General features: G+C 47.3%; 1 protein-coding gene and 1 long non-coding RNA gene across 4 annotated transcripts in view; both read right to left on the bottom strand.

Annotated features, from left to right (window-relative positions):
* The window catches only part of Farp1 (FERM, ARH/RhoGEF and pleckstrin domain protein 1), a 264,856-nt gene that overhangs the window by 119,506 nt on the left and 118,816 nt on the right, over positions 1-26,534 (bottom strand). The gene's annotated exons all lie outside the window — the stretch shown is intronic.
* LOC143267469 (uncharacterized) lies at positions 8,437-15,425 on the bottom strand. The gene is made up of 2 exons (XR_013042616.1): positions 9,082-15,425; positions 8,437-9,000 (listed from the first exon to the last, which is right to left on the bottom strand). It is a non-coding gene; the product is annotated as an uncharacterized LOC143267469 (long non-coding RNA).

Here is a 26,534-nt window from a genome sequence, read left to right as displayed (position 1 = left end):
TCTGGCCTCAAAAATGAAATCTTCTAGCCTGAGCCTCCAAAGTGCTGGGATAATGGGTGTATGCACCACACTGGCTCTTTTGAAGGGGTAGAGATTCAGCCCACTCCTGAGCACTGCGTGAACGAAAAGCCTGTCCATTTCTCTTTAACCGAGTTATGTCTCCAATGAAGTCAGAAATTAAGACTTTAGTTGAGCTATCTGATGGAGCAGCTGAGAGCAGGTGGGAAGGGCCTCAGCACAGGGCAACTGAGGGCAACTTCTCTGCCCTGTCTGAAGATTTGCTCTTCTTGGTCTTGGGTAGGAAATGTTTTTCCAACTTGGGCCCTACCCACCCCCATGTACATAAAAAAGGCCCTGTCTCCCAGAGCCTCCTCTATTTACAAAGTCATTGCCCGGCGGGGGTTCATTATTCCACTGAGTTCCTTTAACCTCTTTTCAAATGAGCAAGAACATTCCGCAATTTCTTCCCACAGGATTAAAATTAAAACAAAAATGCCAGCAGCAACCTGCCCCTTCTCTACCTCAGATCTTGGCAATGCAGAGCGCAAACAAAAAGCTTGGCCACTGAGCAACAGTTTTTCCAGGAGAGGAGTCATCATCCAGGAGGGTAGGTGGGATGTCTGAGGAGCACCAGTCACCCCAGCACCGGGGAAGTGGAGACAGGAGGCTGCCTGGGCCTCCTTGACCAGGCAATCTAGTTGAATCAGCAAGCTCTAGATTGAATGAGACCCTGTCAAAAATTAATCAACTAACTAATTAATTAAATGGAGGAGCTGGAGAGATGGCTCAGTGGTTAAGAACCCTGCTGCTCTTGCAGAGGACCAGGTTTTAGCTCCAAGCACCACATCAGGGAACTCAAAACTGCCTGTACCTCCAGGTCTGGGGGTGGGGGCGGGGGGTCTGCCCTCTCTTCCAGCCTCTATAGGTACCTACATACTTATGGTACACATACATTCTGGCTCACACACACATGCACACACTCAGGCTCACACACACATGCACACACTCAGGCTCACTCACACATGCACACACTCAGGCTCTCACACACACATGCACACACTCAGGCTCACTCACACATGCACACACTCAGGCTCTCACACACACATGCACACACTCAGGCTCACTCACACATGCACACACTCAGGCTCACTCACACATGCACACACTCAGGCTTGCACACATAATAATGCATCTTTTTAAAAAATAAGGTAGAACTGGGCATGATGTTACATGCCTTCAATCCTGGCACTCAAGAGTCAGGCTGATCCTTTTGAGTTCCAGGACAGCCTTGTCTATATCGTGAGTTCCAGGCCAGCCAGAGCCACACAGACTGTCTCAAAAAACAAAAAAACAAGCTGGAGAGCAACTGAAGAAGACACCTGTGCTAACCTCTGATCTACACATACACAAACATGTGTGCATGTAACTACACATCCTGTGCATGTATGTGCAAATAATTACATGTGCACAAGCATATGTGTGCATGTAACTACACATCCTGTCCATATATGTGCAAATAACAATTACATGTGCACAAGCATATGTGTGCATGTAACTACACATCCTGTGCATGTATGTGCAAATAACAATAACATGTGCACAAGCATATGTGTGCATGTAACTACACATCCTGTCCATATATGTGCAAATAACAATTACATGTGCACAAGCATATGTGTGCATGTAACTATACATCCTGTCCATATATGTGCAAATAACAATTACATGTGCACAAGCATATGTGTGCAAATAACAATTACATGTGCTCAAGCATATGTGTGCATGTAACTACACATCCTGCAAACCATTAAAAACCTTTCTGCCCATCTTATTTTTAGAGGAATAAAAGTCATAAAGAATACTGCAGGTGAATGTGGGTGAAGATACAAACCTTCAACTAAGCAGTGACACTGTCCTGCCCCATCACCCAGAAATGTCACTGACTTCAAAGCAGGCTTGGCAGATCAAGGCTACCTTCCAGAGAGGGCTGTGCCACCCACACCCCCTGGTGAGGGGAAGTGGGTCTGACAGACTGTCCACACTAGGCTTGGGGTGACCTCAGCTCATTTCCCAAAATTCAAGGCAGGACCAGGAGGCACAAAGGAGAACCAGGGGAGAAGAGCCCTGGGAACAACATTCCGGCCCGCACCAGGGTCAGGCAATGAGTGAAACCTGATGACCAGCACTTGCTTGTCAATGTGACAAGATACATTTCCCTTGGTCAGCCAGCCAAACAGTGCAGACTCAGAATTCTTACCATCCGCTATTCTTTGTGATATCTGTTTTCCGGTTCTTAACCTTTAAAGTCCTTTCCAATGGGAGATTATAGAATTTCACACCTTTTAAACCTATCGATTTCACTAACTTCTACTGAACACAAATAGCTCAATTGGCGTGGCTTTCTTGTGCACAGAAACTTACATCCTATATACATAGGAACTGTGAGTTGACATACATATTACATATTTCAGATGGTGAGAATGGGAGTCATGATGTCTATTACTGTAAGGAAGTAAGTTTGGTTCAGAACAGGACTTCTGTGTTTAAAAGCATCATGTCTAAACGAGGGAGAAGATTCTGTGGGAATGAGTGTTTGTTCTTTAAGCGTTTGGAGCTGAGTTCTAATCCCTAGCTCCGACACACATCATCAGGCGTGGCTGCATATGTCTGTAATCCCGGACTGGAGGTGGAGACAAGCGAATACTAAGAACTTGCCTGAGGGCTGGAGAGATGGCTCAGTGGTTAAGAGCATTGGCTGCTCTTCCAGAGGTCTTGAGTTCAATTCCCAGCAACTACATGGTGGCTCACAACCATCTGTAATGAGATCTGGTGCCCTCTTCTGGCCTACAGGAATACATGCATACATAATAAATAAATCTTAAAAAAAAAAAAAAAAAGAACTTGCCTGAGCAGCAACCTGGAATGGTGAATTCCCACTTCAATGGGAGACCCTCTTTCAAGGTAGCAAGGAAGAGAGCCACAGAGGAAAACAGTCTCAAGTCCTGCTCTGGCCTCTGAGAGTGCAGGTACCTGCACGTTCACACACATCCTCACACTCACACATGCACACCATACACCCCCAAAATAAAAATAATCAATTAAGGTTTCAAATCTTACAACGGAAGAAAGGGGACTATTAGGGACAGGAAGGTGGGGGGGGGGAGACTGGGGGAGGTGCAGAGGAAGGAGAGTGAGACATGAAGGGAGATGCTGTAATGAAACCTGTAACTATATACAAACAACAAAACAAATCCACCCTCCAAGTCCTAACAGCGCCATTCCCAAACATGCTTCTCCCAACACGAAGAATGACCTCATCCCACAGAAACCTTTCTGCTGGTCCTCCACCCTTTCTATGAGCCCCTTAAACAAAATTCAAAGTACAATGTTAACAGTTTTACTAGAGCATAAATAGCTATACTTTTCAGTAAAATCCAACCATCTGAAGTATAGCTATTTTTTAAAGTAATGTGGTTCAAAGACACTTCTGTCCCCCCTGAGCCAAGTGCCGTCCCCCTCCCAGGCCCAGATAACCAACCGTCTTTCTGCCTTAAGCCAGAACACTTCTCATTAGAAGAGCCAGCCGACAGGGAACCGCTCATACCCGACTTCTTTTTAAAAACGTATTTACAGTTTTTTGAGAATTCCATACGTGAGTACAGTATTTCTATCATTCCCACACCTCTCTCTCTACCCCTTTTCCCCCTCCAAACCTTCCAGTGTCTCCCTAATGTTTCTGAAAGTCAAGACCCTTCTAAAAGTTACTGTTACACGTATGTACACACGTGTATATAAATACAACCTGTCAGGTCCCTTCAGTGTTACTTGTATGTACATATATTTAGGGCTGACCACTTGGGATTTGAACTCACGCCTACAGAGGACTGACTTGCCCGCTCTCAGCAGCCACTGACTGTAGCTTTTCATCTGGGGTGGCGTTTTGAGAATTCCCTCAGCAGGACTGGCCTCTATACAGGTCTCGTTTAGGCACAATCTTGTTGAGATTTCAAAGCTTCTGTCACTTAGCATGCTTCTGAGGTTTGTGAACACAGCACATCTCATCAATATAAATGTCACCCCGAATCCCTTTACAATCAAAGACGCCCTGTTCCCCACAAAGCACAACTATAAAAATTATGACGGCTCCCCCGGGCCCAATAATCACCTCCTCCTTACCAGAAGAATCCAGACCCCAACTCCGTTCCTGAGTTGAGACTCTGTACACTGAGGCTTGCCTGACCACGTTCTCTACTGAGAAACAGCTACAGAAATCTCCACAGACTGCTCTCCAGGGCCAAGGGGCACTATCAAGCCGACCCCACTCCCTCAGCTTCCCTGCCTGGTCACCATGGGCTTCATTTTCATGCCAATGGGATCTAAGCAGTCCCTGAACTCCCTAGCTTGCCTCTCCTCTAAGGGACCACTCTGCTCTAACACAGAGGCTGTGGTGTCCGCGGACAGAGGGATATGCTGGCTGGCACTTGCATGATCACCTCAGGAGGATCTGCCCTTGGAGGAAGGGCAGCTGATGGTAATGGGGACTGAAAGTGAACAAGTGAGAAAGCGGAGGAATGGACGTGAGCGGCGAATTCCTCCAGAGGGACTGCACCAGTGTCACACCTCGGCCCGGGCACAGCAGTGGTGGGGATGCATCTCTCCACCTGCCTCAGACCTAACTGTGCCTTTCTGGTCAAGGGGAGCAACAGTCACCCGGCCAGGGTGGGGGATGAACTCGAAGCCTGTAAAGTACCTCTCCACTTCCTTCCTCACTCCAGGGGAGGGAAGGAGGACTGACTAGGTCTGCATAGGGGTCAAAATTAAGGTGTTTCTACAACAAGCGCTCCTTAAAAGGAGCCCAGCGGCAAGGAAAGGGAGGCTTCCCTGGGAATTTTAATGGCCACAGCCCTGCTGCTCTGTTTTGTTTGTGAAATTTGGTCACTCTCATTAACGAGGTTGCTCCAGGCAACCTTCTCCTCCTTGCCCTGCCTCCTGCTTGGAGGACAGCCTTCATTTGTACTTTGTAAAGAGGTCCAAGCCATGTGCCCCGCATGTGTACGCATGAATCAATAAACAATAAAAACACCTGTTTCCTTCCCATCTTTCTCTGTGTGCTAATGTATGTTCATGTGGCAGGCATGAGACATGCATGTGGAGGCCGGAGGATGACCTTCTATTTCACACTGCCCATGCCAGGCCGGTGGGTCACATGCTGCCTGTGCTGGGCTAGCGGGCCTGCACACTTTGGGGATTCTTCTGTTTCCACCTCCCATCTTAAAGTAGAAACATGGAGACTGCAGACGTGCACATGTCCAGGGATCCACACTCAGCCTTCATGCTTACATGGCAGGAGCTTCACCCACTGAGAGATCTCCCTGGCCCAACACCTGCTCTTAAGAACAGTGAGCATCCCCTGTATGCATCATTTCTGGGCTTATCTCCTGCCAAAAGGCAAGCGAGTTCTACAGGCAGCTTTGCTGGTTTTCCCGGCTCGGCTCTCTTAGGTGTTTGGCTTTAGAAAGGTTAAACAGTGCCCAGCCATCAATGTAGGGAAACATGAATGGCATACCTCGACTACACAAAGATCAACAAAAGCCAGGAAAACTCCAAAGCCAAAGAGGAGAATGGGCCATGTTAACCGGCCTCAGGAACCTACCACATCACAGTGTGCTTGGCCCACTGCAGTGACATCACCAACAGAAGCTGTTCCTCTCCTGCAGGTTTCCCTGGCCACCCAGAGAACCAGCAGTAAATGGTGTAAAAGCGACACACAGGGCAGAGAAAACCCTACAAGCCCAACAGAGAAAAGGAAGTACAGTCAGGCAGCTGGAGCTATTGTTGCCTGCCCAGGCTTCCTCTAGCCTAGAATCTGTGTCACCTGTGAGGTCCATGGTTCTCTGTGGCCAACTAAGTTACACACTGTAGGGTGGTGAGCACTGTCCTTCCCAGCAGATGTCATTAGAAGACCCAACCTGGCTCCAGGCATTGCTAAGTATCCCCTCAGTGCAAGATGGCCCCAAGGTGTCACCACTGGTACACGCCAACTTGAGAACTGCCAATCTCAGGTCTGGAAAGACTAGGGAAATTATCTAGGTCAAGACCCATCACGTAGGACGCATTAACAGTCTCCCTCTAATGGTAACTCTGTAAGGTCACTATTGATGGCAGAAATCTGAAGCCCTTGACCAAACCAACTGTGTGGCCGTCTCTCCTCAGGACCTGAGAAATGATGAAGCATAAAGAACATCACCTGTATTTGAAAACACAACACGGTTTTCAAAATGTCATTAACGATGTTGCTCTTTTTATTAGGAAAAAAATGGGAAGCGGGTCCTCCAGCTCCAAAGGATGGGATTTCTGGGAGAACTACCTGGTAAGGGGGCACTGAAGAATGCAAAAGTGCCCTCCATGTTTAGAACACACGTGCGCACTCATGAACACAGTGTTATAGACCAGAACACTTCCCTGGAAGTCAGCCCATTTGAAAAGCACCCGACACACACTTCCTGGGTGCTCTGACAAGCGGGTCCCGAGCACCTGCCTGCCTCCCTGCACTGCCTGGGAAGCAGCCCCTCAGTGGGAGGGACTCAGCCACTCAAGACTGGAAAGACAGTGAACCCAGAGCTCGATGTCATCCGCACCCCACAAAGCCTGCTGAGCCAGACAGCACAGACGACCATTTTCTCACCTCCAGAAAGAAGGAAAAAGCAAGGATGTCAGCTCTGGACCAAAGTTCCTACAGGTTATGAATTGAAGTTTTGAAGTCTATTCTTGGAGCAAAGGCTTTAATGTAGTTCTTTAGCAATTATTCTGCCACTTGGGACCAAAACTCTGTGTACAATGTCAAGACTTCTGAGTCTTCTATAGACTAAATGAGGAAAAAGGAATTTGAATGTATAATGTCAAAGCTCTTCCTTCAACAAGAAGCCCTACACATCCCACCCACACCTGCTGGGAGCCATCTATGAAATGGAGCCAGCAGGAGCATGCTTTGATGTCTCCCGGCCGGGGACCGGCTCGTTCTCAGTGCGTGGCAGAGGTGGTGTGCAAACAGGGCAGAGGAAGGGCCGCATTCAGCAGAGGTCAATATCAACAGGACATCCAATGTCGAGAAAAACAGATACCCGACGTTTCCTAACGGCTACCTCTGCATGGTAGAATTCTTTCCTTTCTTTTGTTAGGTTTGTGTGAGCTCAAATAATTTCTTTTGTAGGGAATGCAATGCTTTCTTTGCCAGAACTCAAAACAACTTAATAGCTTTATTAAAAAAAAAAAAAAGAGAGAGAGAGAGCTGAATCAATATTTTCTGAAACTGCACATCATGGGGCTGCAGGGCCCAGGGCTCCATCACTGCACCAATGGCACCAACGTCTGCCTCGGTCCCTCCAGTTGGGGGGAACCTCTTAGTGATGACTCTCCCGCACCCGGCAGCTGCACTGTTTAAGCCACTGCGGATCTGCTCCACAGGCCTCCCTGCTCCACCACCTCCCTGCGCCGCCGCCCTGCTCCACTGCAGCTCTACTCAGCTACGAGTCCGCAAAGCCCGATAATCACAGGACTCCCCAACTCACTCACTGTCTACTTCCTGTTTCCACATTCCTACAGGAAGCATGCTACTCATCGGTGACAGCTGAAGCTCATCTGCATCACTACACAAGCCAGTGTGACAGGATGGCAAAAGGCTCCTTCATGTCGCTCTTAGCCCCTACAAGGCTGGGGACAGTGTTCAACACCTCCTTTATAGTGCGTGGATGTCATAACCAAAGCATTAGTAAGCACAGGATGAGACTAAGTCTCTACACGAAGGGGCAAAAGCGTCACCACAGACCCAGCACAGATAAGGACTTCCTATATTCCTGGGAACAGCTGGCAGATAAGACAAAGTAACCGAAAACAAAGGTAAGTCACAAAGAAGAGCCCAGCGGATGGGGACAGAAAGCAACAGAACCTGGAGAAGCTGTGGCCACAGAGGCTATCCAGTGAGACCCCACTCGGGGTCAGAGAATCTGGGCCAGCTTTACCTAGCAGGGCTGCATAAGGAGATAATTTTGCCACGGGCGTGTTTACTGGAGTTTGGAAGGGTCTACACTTGGCTGTACAGTGTGCTTTGATTTTGCAAGGGGGTCTTTTGCCCTCCCCTTGGCATATTATAAAAAGCCCTTTTGAATAAACGAGGGGGCTGTTGGGTATTGACCCAGGCCCTCCCAAAGCTATCCTGTGTCTCGTCTTTCTTCTCATCGTCTAGGTCTCTCTTTCTCCTCCTCCTCCTCCTCCTCCTCCTCCTCCTCCTCCTCCTCCTCCCCCTAAGAACCCTAGAAAAGGTGGGAAAGGTAGGAGCTAGACTCCCACAAGGAATGTCAACGGTCATCCTGAGCCAGGCTTCATGTGGGCATGGAGACCATAGTCAGAACCCCCACTGCAGGACATGGATAGTGACAGGAAGGACCACGAAACCTCAGGCAAGGCGAACAGAAGCTACAGCATCCTCACTCTTCATTGGTAAAAATGGGGCTAACTGAGCTTTCTTTAAAATGCTAATTTAGGGGCCAAGCGGCTTGGTAGAGAAAGTGCTTGCCACATGAGTGTGAAGAACAGATTCGGATCCCTAAAACCGATGCACATACAGGTGGGTGTAATTCCAGGGCTCGCAAGGCTGAGACAGGAAACCACAGGGCAAGCTGGCTAGCTGTTCGGCTAACTCTGGGTTCAGCAGAGAGACTCTGCCTCGATAACTAGGCTGGGAAGTGACTGAAAAGGATTCCTGACAGCAGCCTAGGGCTCCACATGTGCATGTGCATGTGCATCCTCACACATCCACGTATAAGTGAACACGGATATACACCTATATGCACATCCCAAAATATTTTAATTAAAAACAAAATTATACTACAGGGGGCTTAGGAGAGGAAATGTTCACAAAATTCCTAGTATACATGATAAGTCCTCAAAAATAGGGGCCTACCCAGGACCCCTCAGCTGTCCAGTGTGGGGCTGGGGGCCTACCTGGACCCCTCAGCTGTCCAGTGTGGGGCTGGAGGCCTACCCAGGACCCCTCAGCTGTCCAGTGTGGGGCTGGGGGCTTACCCAACACAGCCACCCAGGGGAAGTCTGGGTTGTCCCTTTCCTCAAAGGCAGGCTTTATGGTTCATTTGTTTCTGCTCTACTGTGCTCATCGGTCATGAAGACTAAAATACACATTGGAGTCGGAGGCAGTTCAGAGGCTAGGGGCTTTTGTCATGGAGCCTAGCAAGCTGAGTTCCATCCCCAGGACCCAAATGTTGGAAAGAGAGAACCTACTTCAGAAGATTGTCCTGTGACATCCATGTGCCATGACATGTCACCTGTCCCTCAAAATAAATTAATGCAAAGGAGAATTTTAAATGCAAATTATTGGCCAGCTGGCTATAGGGAACATGGATTACTCTAGGAACTGGCTCTGCTGGAGATCTACTGTAACAGCAAGCATGATGGAAACTCACTCAGAGCCGCCCTGCAGGGACAGAGTTTGGTCGTCGTAGGCGCCCAGCCTGCGTGGGGCTTTGGGGTCCACTGTCAGCATTACCACTTCATCGTACAACCCCACCCCAAATTAAATCCTCAAAGAAACTTAAACATCATTTATACCTTCTTTTCCTTATTTTGTATTTTGGGGTACTAAGTCTCACACAGCGCAGGCTGCCACATGAGCATTCTATGTAACTAAGGATGACCTTGAACACACAGATGAATGCCGCTAAGGAGAACCTAAAGTAGAATTTAACATTCTCTCCTGGAGCTTGGTGACAGGGCCCTGAGGAGAGGCAGGTGCCTTCCCCAACTGCACATATCACCCCGATTTTGCTAGCACTCCAGAGAGTTCAGAAACACCACCCTCCTTCTGCACCAGTAATACTTAAAGAGAATCGGGAAGATTTTCTTATGACTCCATTTAAAATTAGAGCAGGCTGACATGCTAAAATTATTGTATACAGCTGGCTACAGTTGCAATAAATGTCCTTCTTTCCACCCAGGTTGTGTTAAAATTCCAAAGAACAAACTGGTACGCACAAAAGCCTGGAAGAGCATGAAGCTTGTACTCAGCCCAGAATGCCTGCTGCTTCACCAAATAATTAAGCCATGACTTCATCTCTATTGCACACCTGCAACATAATAGCTTCACAAAACCGCATGCGCAGATGGCCTTGAGAGCTGCAGGTCCACATAATAAAAGTCCGAGGGCGTTATCTGGACCAGGGTTTGGACCTGGAGAAGCCCTGCCCCGGGCACACACATTCACTAAGTAACTGCAGAGGGCTCACTGTGCTGCAAGCTTCAAAATGGACCGTGTGAAAGAGACTGGGAGACTGGACGTTCTGTTCCCTCCTCACGGGAGGCTCTGCAACCACCTGCAGAGCGGTTAGCCAGTTCTCTAAATAATAAATAACACACCAGGGCCCTCGTTCTGACTCGGACTCACAGGAAGGTGACAAATGGAGATTCGTCTGCTGTCATTTAAAAACCATCATTTGAACACCACTTAATCACCATCCTCTGAAGTCATTTAAATCACTTTATAGTTACAAAATGCTTTATAGTTTACAAGCACTTTAATGGGACTCAGAAGCGAAGGCAGCTGTTATTCCCAGTGACTAGCTCATCAGCAAGTGTTGTTTGAACACGATGTATGAGGAGATGGGCAGGAACAGGGTCCTTGTCTTCAGCAGCCTTTGTGAGTTAAAAGAATTCCCATGTCTGCCCAGCCTGGGGAGGAGTGCTCTCTTTAATTCAGAAGAAATGTTATTTTATCCAGGGAACTAGAATGGAAGGGCTGGGGAAATGGAAGGCAGAGAACAGTGTGTACAAATGCCAAACCAGGAAGAGGAGAATGAGCATGTGCGGGGAGGAGCCTGCACCCAGGGAACATGGGAAAGGGAGGAATCCAGACTGGAAGAACGAGTGGGTCAAATCCAGGATGTTCTTATTGGAGGTTAGAGATGAGGAGAATGAAGACACACCAGCTAGATCCCAGGTTCTCTCAGGCCAGGACTTCCATTAAGCCCACAGGTGTCACATGTCACCTGGACATACCTACTGTTATCACACAATGGGCCAGAGACCAGGCAGCTGCCTAAGGTCGTCCAAGTTCATGACTCTTTAGAATAACTGCGAGTATGCCCTGTATAAATTTTAAGCAAAAAACAAAAGTCTCAGAACAACACACACACAGATAGATACCCTAACATCTCAGAAATAAATATTATGGCTTAAGAATTTTAACATTCATTACTTCCCAGGCTGGACATCCTAACTAACATAGCTCAGTTACCAAATCGGAACTGACCTTTACTTTTGGACTAAAATTTTTAGCTTAGATAAACGATACCAACCACCTTGGAATGCAGCTTAGATAAACAACACCAACCACTCTGGAATGGAGGAAACTATTCAAGACCCCAGTGAACACGATCAACCAGTCGAATATGTTTACCAACTGACTCACCTAACGTGGACCCTGAGATGGACACCCAGCAGGTTAGTCTTAGAGGAAGACCTCCATGGTTTTCAAAGGTCTCTCACTGACAAACAAGGCCTTGATGAGCAGAACAGGTGACTCAGTGGTCAACAACTCCTGGCTGTCGCCAGGGAGCAAGAACGGTGAGCCTGGGCTATCTATGATGACTGTTCACTCTGCGTCTGCTGAGAACACTCTGAATGGTGCTGCCTGCCCTCTATCTTAACAGTGTTGCCTCGGCCACCACCAATCAACGACGTGTGAAGTTTGTGCCATGATCACAAAGGAGACTAAGTCTGCTTTGCAAGACTACCAACTTACACCAGGTGAGACGCACAGAACAGTGATCCTATTCATTATCTTCAAAATACAGCCCGTCGGCTAAGCAGATACAGACCTGAGAAGTAAACATCTTGAGGGACACAAATTTTTGTTTTGTTTTAAAGAATGATATGCTTTCTGCTCCTGCCAGAACAAAACCAAACCCAAACTCTCTGGAACTGATTCCTGGACATACACGCCAAACGTAATGATTTGGTGCCCATCCATCCTGTCTTCCTCACAGAGGAGGAAATGGCAACGGGTGGACGGGTTTCTATGTACCCAAGTACGCCTGCTGGCAAAGAATGAAAGACAAGTGGACCGACAAGGTGTCACATTTAACTCACAGTCCAAAAACGTCTGGAAAGCTAACCTTCATCAAAATGGTTTGTGGACTCAGCCGTAGGAGAAACAGAAAGACCTGGATACGTGAAATGGCCGCCTACTATAAAATGGCTGTCTCCCCTAAACAGCACTGTGAATCCTGCCCGCGGACAGCAGAGAGCACCTTCCATGCTGGCCCGAGCAGCCCTGTAAAGCCCTTGCTCGGGCTCCAAGCCCCAGGGGGTCATCTCTTCTTGCTACACTTTGTCACTGCAACATTTCAATATAGCCAGGTAAATAGTGAGCTAGGATATCACTTTCTTCATGCCTTATGAAGGCACGCTCAAGCCTTTCTCTGGACTGTATCAGGCCTACAATTCTTCCCATGAATTTCAAAGTCGCCACTGAATGCTTCCTGGTACCTGAGAGCAGGGTCCATATGTCCTTAGGGGTCATTTTTTAGGCAGACTCTCTTCACTTCCCCTGAAATGAAACTTTGAGTCTCGTGGTTTGGCAGGCAGTGACCGCATGAAGCTGTGCTCAGTTATGAGGAGAACGCTACCGCCTCATGGGCAGCCACAACCAAGTCTTGTTCTTGCAGGCCTTGTCAGCTTAGTAAATATTTATCCAGCATGCCTAGTCTATGTGAGAACAGGATAACCACCTTTCTCCTGCTCTCACCAACAAAGAAAACAACCGACTCTAAGTACTAGGTTAGTAATCCAGCCACGTTTATAAAGACCCCCCAGATCAGAGCATACACAGAGAGCTTCAAGAGTTTACGATGTCTCGGCTTCCCACTCTGCTGACCACTTCTTATCTATCTCATGCATTTAAAACACTTCTTCCATTTCTTATTAAAATCAGTCCTATTCTCTAAGTGTTCTGCAAGGAAGCAACCATGTTGTCCGAACAGGATTATGTACTGCATAGTTACTGAGCTCAATCATCACTAGAATCGACATGAACAGTTAAAAATAAAAAATAAAAAAAGTTTTACAAAATGGGGTGCCAAAAACATCAAGCCCCTGCACTACCCTGGGATGGTTGGGCCGTCACATAATAAGATATTTTTCAATCCTTTCTCAGTGCTTAGACATTGGACTGGATAACAGTGAATAATACTGATCACTGAAGACTCTTAGGTTATATTCTACACCAATGGCGCCCAGATATAATGTTCCAGGATGAAGGGAATGATTCAGAACTGAGCTAATTGAGTAGCCATAAGCCATAGGTGGTTACATAGGCTCCCACACATTGATATTGAGCTCTTGAGTATGGCTAGCACAATTGTATTTGAAATCTTACTTCATTTACAAATTGTCACAGAGTAATAGAGCACTGTATTGAAGGATGCACTTCTAGACCATGAGATACACATATCAGTACGCTATTTAGTGTTTTAACAGACACAAAATTTCTCCCTATGGTTTCTTCTACCCAACATTTCATTCTTGCTAAGTACTTTGCAGCATCTGCTATGACTTGGGGACCCATTTCTTTCACTTAAATTACAGGGTTATTCTATGGGAGACACCGGAGTATGTTAAGACTTCAGGTTAAAACACCGAATTCAGTGGTGCTCACTACCTCCTACTTGTGAAATAAATGTCTACTTTTTACATTCTCTACAGCAAGTACGGTATGCTGCGGTGGCTGCAGATGCTTCCAGAACACCACACTGAGGGGCACACACACACTGCACTTTCTGTAGACCAGGAAATGTCAACAGAAAACCCCCTGCAGGGGAAGATAATTACACTCTGCTTCCTACTCTTGGGAAAGCCTTTCCAAGGTCCACCCACTGTTTAGTTTGTGCTCCAAAGAGGTTCTTGTGAGGAACACAGGGGCTATTGTTTGCCCCAGGGACTCTCCTCAAGAGAAGCTTTGTCTCCATGTTCTTCAAGACACTCTCCAAGAAAATATGGAGGAAAATCTGGGCCAAAGGGTGTCAACTTGGAGCTGTCTACACAGACCCTTCTTGTGAGTAACCAACAAGGAGCCGGGAGGGACACTCGCTCTGAGGACTCAGAGACCCCGAGGTCGGGAAAGACACACACACAAAGGCTAAGAGCAACTAGTTGTGGGAGGCTGCTGAGGTGTGGGATGGTGCTGTGCCAGCTCAGGTGTGAGGGCTCCACCAGACTGTCCCCACAAAGGCCCACATGCTAAATGCTCGGTTGGCAGCCTGGAGGATTACTGGACTTTCTGGGTTAGGGCCTAGGAGAAAGGAGTTAGGCCACTAGGGACTACACCCTTGGGATTCTGGGGACTCTGGCCCTCCTCACTTTTATCCTTTTTGCTTCCTGTAGCCTTAAAGTGATCGACTTCCTCTGCCACATGCCTCTTGCCCCATGGTAGTACAGACGCAAACGATCATGGACAGAACCTCTCAAACCCTGAGATCAAATAATCCTTTATGTGGTGATATATTGTGTACCCTAAAAAGCTTGCCTCAGGATCAGAGAAGCAGAGCAAGCCAACCTCACCTTGCCAACTCCTCAGCTGATCCTGTTTCCATGAATCCTCAGACCAAAAGCCTCTGAGCCTCACCCGAAAGGATCTCAGCTGAAATGCCTTAGTTCCTGTTTCCTCACACCTTATATACCTTTCTCCGCCCTGCCGTCACTTCCTGGGATTAAAAAGTGTGTGTGCTTCCCAGTACTGGGATTAAAGATGTGTCCCACCACTGCCTGGCTCTGTTTCCTGTGTGGCCTTGAACTCACAGAGATCCAGACAGATCTCCTGAGTGATAGGATTAAGGGAGTGTGCCACCACTGTCTGGCCTCTATGTCTAATCTAGTGTCCGGCTCTGTCCTCTGATCCTCAGGCAAGTTTATTAGGGTACACAATATAGCACCAGACCTTTAAGCTGATTCTACCAGGTAATTTATCACAATGATCAGAAGTGAACACAGTGAGAGGTCAAGGAGAATGGTGCCCAGTACCAAGAGGCAGAATGTGATCCCGTGGAAAGCCGCCCCTCATGACAGTCCCTCTGCGAGTCAGGAATTCAGCTCCACAGGCTCTGCATGCCCAACAAACCGTTTTGTTGAAGAACAAGAACAAACACCTCAACAAAGGTCAGATCTGAGTGTCAGGGAGGAGGGCGCCCATAGCACCAGTCTCGGGGCCTGCGGCTGGGGCCTGGCCTGCTGAGCCATGCAGAGTGGGGGAGTCCTCCAGAAGCAAAGCTTGGCTGGTGATCAATCACCCTCTGCTAACCTCATTCCCCCAAAGAAAATTTATCTCCACTTACCCACATTAAAGGTTTGAACTAGACCATAGAACGAAGTGGGGGGGGGGCCGAGGTGGGGGGTCGGGGGGGCAGGGGCACAGGGGGGGAGGGGGGGCAGGGGGGGCCATGTATAGGGATAAAGAAGCAGAGGTATCCACCTCTTCACTCTTTACAAGAGCATACATCTCCTGGCTCCTGCCCAGTCTAATATCAATTCCATCTCGTGGGTCCCGGTAGTAACAGATGCTGATAGTCCGAGATACAGGACCTTCAGTGAGATAGCGTCAGCTTGCTCCCTCGGGACTGAAGTCAATGACAACCTCCAGGATGGGGCAGGCTCTTCTACAGTCCTGTGAAGGGAAAACCCTTCGAAAATCACAGCACCCAGCAGCTGCTCATCCAGACGGGGATCCATAGAGTTTCACCTTCTGCTTTCTCTGGCCCAGGTGACACACACCAAACCTGAACACAGCAAAGGCAGCGGCACTTCTTACAGGCTGCTTGTGTGAAGGTTCAGAGGGACGCCTTCCTCTACCACAGGAAACCGACATATTTTAATGAACATTCTAGGCAGGACACTGGGTACAAAATTCACACAGGTAGCAATGACACTGTTTTTCAGGGCAGGGCTAACCCATTAAAATCTCTCACTGTGCTGACCTTCAGTCCTTACCATCGGTCAGCGTTAACACTGACACTGAATCTTTCTTTTGGGGTAGAAAGGTTTGCTGGACTGACTTGCCCACATGGACAAACTCCAGGCCAAGCACATGGCTCCTGCTGGCCACTGGATTCACACCAAGTCTTGGCATAGATCTCACCTGGCACGAGAGTCAATTTTGATGGTTTGTGGGGTAGATACCAGTGACAGCTGACAGCTGACATGGAATATTTGAGCACACAGTACCACAAACATTAATGAGTTATAAAATATCATCCCACTGAGTGAAATGGCTGAGACAGGGGGGAGAAAAAGCAGTAGGAACTGCTGTTCCCACAACGCCCAGAAATAGAATTCATAACATATGATGGGCCTAATTAAGACATTTGGGAACTTGGTAAAAATAAATAATTATGTAATGGAGGCTGTGATGACTGAGAACAAACATTTAAATCCCACGCAAGCCAATCTCTCACCCAACACATACACCTCCTTTATTGGATCTCTGGCTGGGATTACTCTGCACACTGCAACCTGGTGCTGCAGCCTCTACTGAAAGAAAACAATGCTTGTCCTTGTAAGTACCTGAAACCATCAGGCTGACACTGCATGCTAGGCATTAGGAGAGACCACAGGTTAAAACGAAGAAGGCACCATGACTGCCTACAACTGTCCTGAAATCTATTAAGAGGAGAAGACAACATAAGAACAGGCACACGGGGAAATGAGCACCGAGGGACACAGGAACTAGCCACTGAGAGACAGGAAACGGCCACTGAGGGACAGGAAACGGTCACTGAGGGACATGGGAAAGAGTGACTGAGAAACAGGGAAATAGACACTGAGGGACAAGGGAAATAGACACTGAGAGACATGGGAAATAGACACTGAGAGACATGGGAAATAGACACTGAGAGACATGGGAAATAGACACTGAGAGACATGGGAAATAGACACTGAGGGACATGGGAAATAGACACTGAGGGACATGGGAAATAGACACTGAGGGACATGGGAAATAGACACTGAGGGACATGGGAAATAGACACTGAGAGACATGGGAAATAGATAAGAGAGACAGGGAAATAGACACTGAGGGACATGGGAAATAGATAAGAGAGACAGGGAAATAGACATTGAGGGACATGGGAAATAGACACTGAGGGACATGGGAAATAGACACTGAGAGACATGGGAAATAGACACTGAGAGACATGGGAAATAGATAAGAGAGACAGGGAAATAGACACTGAAGGACATGGGAAATAGATAAGAGAGACAGGGAAATAGACACTGAGGGACATGGGAAATAGACACTGAGAGACATGGGAAATAGACACTGAGAGACATGGGAAACAGACACTGAGAGACATGGGAAATAGACACTGAGGGACATGGGAAATAGACATTGAGGGACATGGGAAATAGACACTGAGGGACATGGGAAATAGACACTGAGAGACATGGGAAATAGATAAGAGAGACAGGGAAATAGACACTGAGGGACATGGGAAACAGACACTGAGGGACATGGGAAATAGACACTGAGGGACATGGGAAATAGACACTGAGGGACATGGGAAATAGACACTGAGGGACATGGGAAATAGACACTGAGAGTCATGGGAAATAGACACTGAGGGACATGGGAAATAGACACTGAGAGACATGGGAAATAGACACTGAGGGACATGGGAAATAGACACTGAGGGACATGGGAAATAGACACTGAGAGACATGGGAAATAGATAAGAGAGACAGGGAAATAGACACTGAAGGACATGGGAAACAGACACTGAGGGACATGGGAAATAGACACTGAGGGACATGGGAAATAGATAAGAGAGACAGGGAAATAGACACTGAAGGACATGGGAAACAGACACTGAGGGACATGGGAAATAGACACTGAGGGACATGGGAAATAGACACTGAGGGACATGGGAAATAGATAAGAGAGACAGGGAAATAGACACTGAAGGACATGGGAAACAGACACTGAGGGACATGGGAAATAGACACTGAGGGACATGGGAAATAGACACTGAGGGACATGGGAAATAGATAAGAGAGACAGGGAAATAGATACTGAGGGACATGGGAAATAGATAAGAGAGACAGGGAAATAGACACTGAAGGACATGGGAAATAAATAAGAGAGACAGGGAAATAGACACTGAAGGACATGGGAAATAGATAAGAGAGACAGGGAAATAGACACTGAGGGACATGGGAAATAGACACTGAGGGACATGGGAAATAGACACTGAGGGACATGGGAAATAGACACTGAGGGACATGGGAAATAGATACTGAGGGACACAGGAATTAACCACTGACAGCCTCAGGAAATAGCCACAAGAGACACAAGAAATAAGTCACTGAGGAACATGGAAAATAGCCACTGACAGGTATCAGTGTGGTGGTATTATAATTGTACTGAAATGTGATTTTAATTGTATGTTAATAAATAAAGTTGCCCGGGGGTCAGAGCTATTAGAGCCACAGAAAGAGCATGGTGGTTAGAAGAGCTAGGTAGATCTCTGTGTGTTCAGGGATACAGCCAGCATTGGAGACATAAGCCTTTAAGACCTGGGGGGCTGTACTTACAGGCAGTGATGAGGCAGTCATGTGTTTGGGTTTACAACCAATGAGAAGGCAGAACAGAAAGACTATGTAAAGACAAACACACAGGAAGTAGCTCTCTCTCGGGGAAGCTAGGAGCACTGCAGGAGGTAAGATTTTAGCTCTGCACTCTGACCTCTCAGCTTTCTCTTTTACATTGGTTGTTTCTTATTTAATAAGACAGTTGGTTACATCTAGATATCAGAAATAGCCACTGAAGGGCATGGGAAATAGCCAGAGGGATACAGGAAATAGCCACTATGAGACACAGGAAAAAGGCACCGAGGGACACAGGAAATGGCCACTGGTGGACGTTGGAAATAGCTATTGAAGGATACAGGAAATAGCCACTGTGGGGCATGGAAATAGTCATTTAGGAATAGAAAGGCTCTCTGAAGTGCTGGCTTTTAGGTCAATACTGGTGAAATCAAAGGAAGTGACAAACAAGTGTCTCACAAGCCTCAGCCAGTGCAAAGGCCTGGTGGGCGTGGGGAGCTGTTTGCATTTTGTTTCGGGGTGAAGGAAAATGGCAATGTGGATGTGCATGAATGGGCATATAACATCACGCGTGCATGGCTTGATGCCATTCTTCCTCTGGCTCCAAAGACCTTAACCTCCACAATTCTGTCCTCTCTGAGCTTTTCTTCACCAACATATTCCTTCCTAGTATTAAGTGAGGTAGCCAAGTCAGGGAAGACACTAAGCAAACACTGAATAATCAGCCAACCCACCAAGAGGTCTTCTCCTAGGTAAGGGGTGACACAGATAAGGGAGCAGAGAGACAAGCTGGCCATGGGTAACTGACTGGGCAACAGGGAGACTGCTCTAAGGGAGACGGGCACAGCCCAGCAGGAGACAGGACCATAGGTCTAGGTGGCTGCCTGGTGAAAAGGACGAGAAAGCAGGGGAAGACTGCCAGGGTTCTGGGATGGAGACTGTACAGAGGAAACAACTCAAGAGTAAGAGTCAGACAGGAAAGCCAAGTAGTCAGCTGTCCACATGTTCATCTAGATTCATGAGCCAGCAAGGGGCCTGTCTGGTCTGCACGAGTCAGTACTGACATCACCCAGGGACCTCAAAAGCTCAGGTGAAGATACAGGACGGTGTGGAGTCTGACTTCAATCTATACTATCATGAAGACCAGGCTTGTCCTGTGTCTGGTGGTGACTTAGGTCAAGCTCAGTTTCTACCATGAACTGCCACAGGAAAGAAACCACTCGTCAACCTTGACAAACATCTACAGCCGGAGTATGAACGAGAAGGTCTCCAGGAAGGAAGGCCACAGTGGGAATGCTGACTAGTGTATTTCAGAGCAATTGAGTCTGGAGACACACAAGGAAGTCACCCAGCTCGCTGGAGCGCTGCTGACTCTTTCATGACAAGTAGAACCCACTCGGGTTTTGAATTTCTGTGACAAGAAGGAAGCAGATTAGAGGAAGGATGGCAGGCATGTTGGAATGTGTCGGGTGCACCCATCTCTCTGTCTGCAAGTGATGTCACTCAACTATCCTCCGCATCCCTTGGGGTTTGGAGATGAAAATACCAAGACTTGTGAATGAAACAAACTGAGTAGCTGAGACAGGAAAAGAGGGGAGTGTGTAATGGTATTTGCTTCTCCAAATAAGGGTCCAAAGGAGGTGGTATGTTGCTGGAGGGCTTCTCTCCAGGTTCCACCAAACCCCGCAGTCCCACAATCCATGTATAAAATAATCACTCAGACGCTTATAATACTTATAAACTGTATGGCCGTGGCAGGTTTCTTGCTAACTGTTCTTTTATCTTAAATTAACCTATTTCTATAAACCTATACTTTGCCACATGGCTGGTTGCTTACCGGCGTCTTTACATGCTGCTTGTCCTGGCCGTGGCTGCAGTGTCTCTCCCTCCTTCTTCCTGTTTCCCCAATTCTCCTCTCTCCTTGTCCCGCCTATACTTCCTGCCTGGTCACTGGCCATCAGTGTTTTATTTATATAGAGTGATATCCACAGCAGTGGGACTTCTTGTGTGTGACCTCTCAAAAGGCACAGGACACCTATGACCCCTCTCTCCTCCTGTGGGCCATATAACCTAAGGTCATAGGCAGAGCAAATACCACTACAGAAGTGGCTATGGAAAGTGGCTGCTATCCAAGACAGAAAACCAAAATTCCTTTCATACCGATTTTTTTTTGACTTGTTTTTATGTATGTGTATTGGTCCTGTGCATGTATGCGCTCACATCTGTGTAGCGGCATGTGTGCGCACGTGGAGGCGCCGCTTCACTGAGGCAGGGTGTCTCCCTGAAGCCAGAGTTTACCAATTCCAGCTGGCCTAGCCATCCAGTTTGCCACAAAGATCCCATTTTTGGGATGTGAGTGCTGAGGTTACTGGTGGCTGCCACACCTGCCTGGTCCAATCAGGACAAGGATGGTGGCTGGTCTACAGATGTGTGGAAGGGAGGGCTCTTCCATGTGACAACAAATTTAGGAAAAAGCAAAAATATGTGTACTATTTTATATCAGTCTTCAAATTTTAAAAAAATCCTAAATTCAATAAGGACACGTGTATTGTTGCAATCTGGATCACCTACTTTACCAAATGAAAAACAAGACAGAAAGCATTAAAGCTATGCTTCAGACACTGAGACAGCAATATTGATTCCTTTTGAAAAGCCTAGCAACATGAACGCAGCTTTCCAAGCCTTTCATTTTGAAGTCAGGTCAAGAGGCAGATCATGGGTAAAGAGAAGCCTGTGTGGCTTCCCGGACTCCAAGATACTCATCTCTGTCCATTTTGCTTCTGTCCAATTGGAAGAGCTGGGAGCTGCAGTGAGATGGAGTGTTTGCTCAGTGAGCGTTATCAGCCAGCAGCTGGTACTGAAAGAGAGACCTCGGTGCCCCACTTCCATCCCAAGCTTGCTCCATCACCCTGAGGCCTACTCAGAGCCTCCAAATATTCAAAGTTAACTCTCAGTTCACCAGGTAATGAAACAGGCTTCACTTGCAACCTAACCAAGAAATGATACTGGGGAAGACAGGGAGTCGGCAGTTTAAATAAAGAATTGGAATTGGTTATTCCGGAAGCTTAGCATTCTCTAGGGCTGTCTCAGGTTGACCAGTGAACCCCACAGATCCACCTGTGTCTTCCTACCAGCACTGGGATTACAAGCATGTCACCATGTAATGTCTATATGACTCCAATGATGGTAATATTTAGATACATTTACAAGTCCAACATGGTACAAACTACATAGAAGTGGCTGTGGAAACCTGAAACATGACAGCCATCTCCCAGACTAACACTGTAATCACATCTCATTGAAGTGTAAGCCATCACGCGCAGCTCGGGGGCTGCCCTATTGAACAGTACAGTTTAAAGGACACCACCTATCTTCTCTGGGAACTCCTTCCCAAACTGGAGATGCTGCGTTAAGTGCAGACTTAAATGTAGTCAGCGAGAACACAAATGTGGGGTGGTATGTCCAACAAGTAAGCACACTCGCTGTTCCTCACCGCCTAAGCGTACTGTTTGTCAGACTCTGAGTCACTGTGATAAAATGCCCGGTGTCCACAACCTCGGGGGTTGAAGTATTTCAGCTCAGTTGTGGGGTTCCCCTTCACAATCCTTGGCTCTGCTCTGAGCTTACAGTGAAGCAGAGTATCCCAGTGGCAGGAACAAGGCACAAAATGCAAAAGCCCACCACCTCCAAAGGCCAACTTCAGCCAGGCCCCGCCTCCTTGTTTTCCATCCCTGAGTAATGCTATCAAACTATGAACTCTTCATGAGATTAGCACATCGATTAGGTCAGAGCCACCAGGATCCAATCACTTCCGCCAAACTCCATCAGCTGGCAACCAAGTACCCAGTACAGGAGCCTATGGGAGAGACTGTGTATTCAGACTGCAACACTACCTAGCCATATTACAGACTACAGGAATTTCCAGGTAAACATGTAGCTACTTAGGAGAGGCAAAGCTTTTAAATCTGTTTCCCTCAAAGTAAGAGCAGATGTCCTGAGGAACAGCAGGGATCTGGCTGACAAAATGAGAAGGCTTGGTACCAAAGATATTTCCCGACTTAAAAACGACTAGACGACCACGGCAACTCAAGACTTAATACTGTCACGTGGGAGGGCTGCGATTCTGTAGGGTTTCCTTCCATTTGTTACCTCGCCTCTCTATGGGTTCTGTGGGTGACTCCACCAGCATCTCAGTGAACTGTTGTTCTCTTAGGCGCTTCCAGGCCACACCCATCCTGTCATCTGTCTATGAGGCACTTTCCAGAATGGTGCTCTGCCATCAGGAGATGGAAGACGCCAGAGCCTCCTCCTAATTTCAAGTCTTTCTTTGACATTAAATCACACAAACGGCTTCCTCTAGCCTTCTCCCTGTCCTCAATTTCTCCTGAGGACAATTCCAAACTAACCTAAATTACAGGAAAATCGATTTTTCCTCTCAAAAAAACTCAGCTACAGATTACAGCATTTGTGTAGTTTTCCTGTTTAATCAAGTCAAAAAACGATCCTTTTGTAAAAGTATATAAAGACAAATCCTCTCAAGTGCACATAAAAGTCCTCAATATTCACAAAAAATCATAATGACAGAGATAAGCATAATTATTTTAGAGAAGTCCATCTTAGCAGTTCTTTTTTTTTTTTTCAGCAATGTCAAAAAACATTCATTGGAAAGAATTTTCCAGAAATTCTTTAAGATTACACCTCTTTTAATCTTCTTGGATATAAATTGTTTCAAGATAGTTATGTATTTCTTTACGTTTTAAATAGGAAGTTGGATTGTGACCTTTACACCCAACACCCATGGCCATTACTAACCCAGCCTTGGTGTTCTGAGCTTGTGTCCGGCTGCCTGTTGCTCCCTTGACTTTCTTCAAACTCAAAGCTGGGCTGTCACCCCACAGCATGCACTGTCCTGGGCTGCAGCTCGGAGCTCCACACTCTCAGGTCTCGGCAGTGACAGCTGCGACTGGGTGGGTTCACCAGTTAATCACACTCTGAATGAAGACTGGAGGGGAACACACAAGACACCTGCCAGCCGAAGCGTGGCGCTCCCGGCCCACTGGGCTCCTACTGGAGTTCTTCCATATGCTCAAGGTGGGACCAGACTGGGGGCGCGCCTTTCAAATAACTGCTGAAATCCAAGTCTCATTTAAAACGAAGTCTACTGAGGGGTTAGGGAATAGCCAGTTCACCGGAGTTTGACCCCCAGAACCCATGTAGAACCCATGTAGAAAGTGAGATGTGGTGGCGCACACTTGTGATCTCAGTGCCTTGGACTGGGAGAGACAGGAAGATCCCTGGGTGGGGCTCAGTGGCCGGCCAGCCGAGCCTAATCAGATAAGCCACAAGCCAGTGAGACACCCTGTCCTAAGTCACAAGGTGAACAGAGCCTGAAGAATGACAATCAAGACTGTCTACACACACACACACACACACACACACACACACACACACACACGGGGGGGGGGATCAATTGGGTAATATCCAATTAGTCAGTATTAAGGGAACCAGTTCATTCTTATAATCGCCAGAAAGTGGCACAGTTCACTAGCGGCTCCGGCACAGTTCACTAGCGGATCTGGCCCACCTCCACCAGACGGGTCCAAATGTCAGAGTCTTAACTCTAACACTGGTCCTGCCACTGCTTTTCTCCTTGCAGCTGACACAGTTAATTTTACTCCTTAAATTAGCTGGTGCTAAAAAAAGCCTTGAGTCTCCGCTTTGCAGACGGCCGTGATTGCTTTACAGGGGACCTGGAACCAACGACAGGTGTCAACTGGAGGGACAGCGGACGGCCCTGGAAAGGCAAGGCAAAGGGAAATCCAGCTGGAGGGTAAACGACTGCTTCCAGATGTGAGAGCGCTGAATGACGGGGACTAGAAATGCCACTGAAAAGAGACACACAGGAGCTTTCCAGAACAAATCGTTTTTATTATCAACTGTGATTAATCTGGTTAATCCTGGTGTGGTGTTTTTATTCATTTACAAGGGTTTTTTTTTTTTTAGTAATAAACTATTTTTAAAAATAAATTTTTAAAAAATTGTGACTAATTTCTTTTGCTATGCATGTGTTTACTGTTTGTGATATATGATCGTCAATTTGTTCTAATTGCTTAAATGGTAGTATTTACATTCTACAAAGTCCCTTCAGATTTGTTCCACACGAAAGCAACCCAAACTGTATTATTAGAAACCCAGCCAGACTATCACAGCGTTATACACAATGAGTGTGAAGTCAATGAAACTGAGCAAAAAATCCACTCATAAGTTTGACAGAAAAGACTCCAGGCAATTGGGTTTTCTATAAAAACACACTTGTTTGCCAAAGTTAGGATTTAAAGAAGTGGATACAAACAACAACCAAAAACAAAACAAAAGTAAAAACCATCCACAGTTTGAGTTCACTGATTCACTTGATTGTACTGCTTACTCATCACAGGCGTGGAGTGCAGACAATGTGCCGTGTGCCCAGGGAGATTCCATTTGGGCCAGTGGGTCCACAGGAACCAGAGAGGAGTGGAGAGAGAAGTGAGACAAGGAGTTACAGGGAGGGGTACATAAAGGAAGGACGGACAGACAGACGGACACGGACGGACAGACAGACAGACAGACACACACACACACACACACACACACACACACACACACACACAAGCATTTCGGCCATGAATCAAGGAAGCAGTGAGCTGCAGGTAAGCTGTGGCAGAGAACAACTCAAGAAATGTGTCAAGGCCTGGGAGTGGTTTGGGGGCTAAGGAGAAAAGACGAGTGTACACGTGATGGACAGTCAATCCCAAACACTCCTGGGACACCAACAAGCTGGTGTACACCTGATGGACAATCAATCCCAAACACTCCTAGGACACCAACAAGCTGGTGTACACCAGACAGACAATCCTGAACACTCCTGGGACACCACCGAGCCTGTCTGCTTGGGCCACTAATGGTCTTAAGCAGATTTGACTCAGGGTATAAAGGAATGATCCCATCAGAAGGAGGTGGGGTCTGGAGGGCTAGCTCAGTGGTTAAGGTACTGGCTGCTCTTCCATGGACCCAGGTTCAATTCCTACCACCCATGTAGTAGCTAACAACCATCTGTAACTTTAGTTTCAGGGGATCCAATGCCCTTTTCTGCAAGTACCAGGCATACATGTGGCACACAAATATACACACAGGCAAAACACCCATACACATAAATTAATTTTTTAAGCAGAGGGTGGTGGGGTGTGGAGCACTTAAAGGACAGAGGAAATGGAAATGAAGCTAAGAGGAAGATCATGTGGGCTAGTTCCGGGGGGGTGGGGGGGGGCGCGGCGGCAGGGTACTGATGTGACTGGTTATCGCCTACAGAAGTGAGAACCAAGGAGCGCTGGATATGGGTGAAGGATGTCACACAGAACAAGATACCTTGGGGACGGAGCTAAGGGGTCTCCTGGCTCAGGAATCACTAAGCTATCCAAATTCCCATCTGTTCCCTATAGAGTCACGGGCTTAGGCTCCATCTGCCTTTTCCTCAGATCCTCCTGCCGCCACCTCCTAAGTGCTGAGATCACAGACATACTCCACCATGCCCGGCTTGAGGTCACACTTTGCACGCCAGCTTCTTCTAGTGACAGTACCACAGCACAGGGGTGACAGCAGCAGCTGTGTGACCTGTGGGGCTGGAGGACACTGATCCCAGGTGTGGTGGTTTGAACAGGAATGACCCCCACAGGCTCACGTATTTGAATGCTTGGCCTCCGCTAAGGACAGGGACTCTTTGGAGGGATTAGGAGACGTGGCCTTGCTGGGGGAGGTGTCTCACTAGAGTGGGCTTTGAGGTTCCAAAAGTCCACACTAGGCCCAGTCCTCTTTCTCTGCTGCCACCTATGAATCAGGAT

Source organism: Peromyscus maniculatus, chromosome 9, assembly GCF_049852395.1.
Source record: "Peromyscus maniculatus bairdii isolate BWxNUB_F1_BW_parent chromosome 9, HU_Pman_BW_mat_3.1, whole genome shotgun sequence".
NCBI classification, from domain to species: domain Eukaryota; kingdom Metazoa; phylum Chordata; class Mammalia; order Rodentia; family Cricetidae; genus Peromyscus; species Peromyscus maniculatus.
Note: the sequence above shows the minus strand (reverse complement) of the source record. Positions and strands in the feature narration are given on the sequence as shown.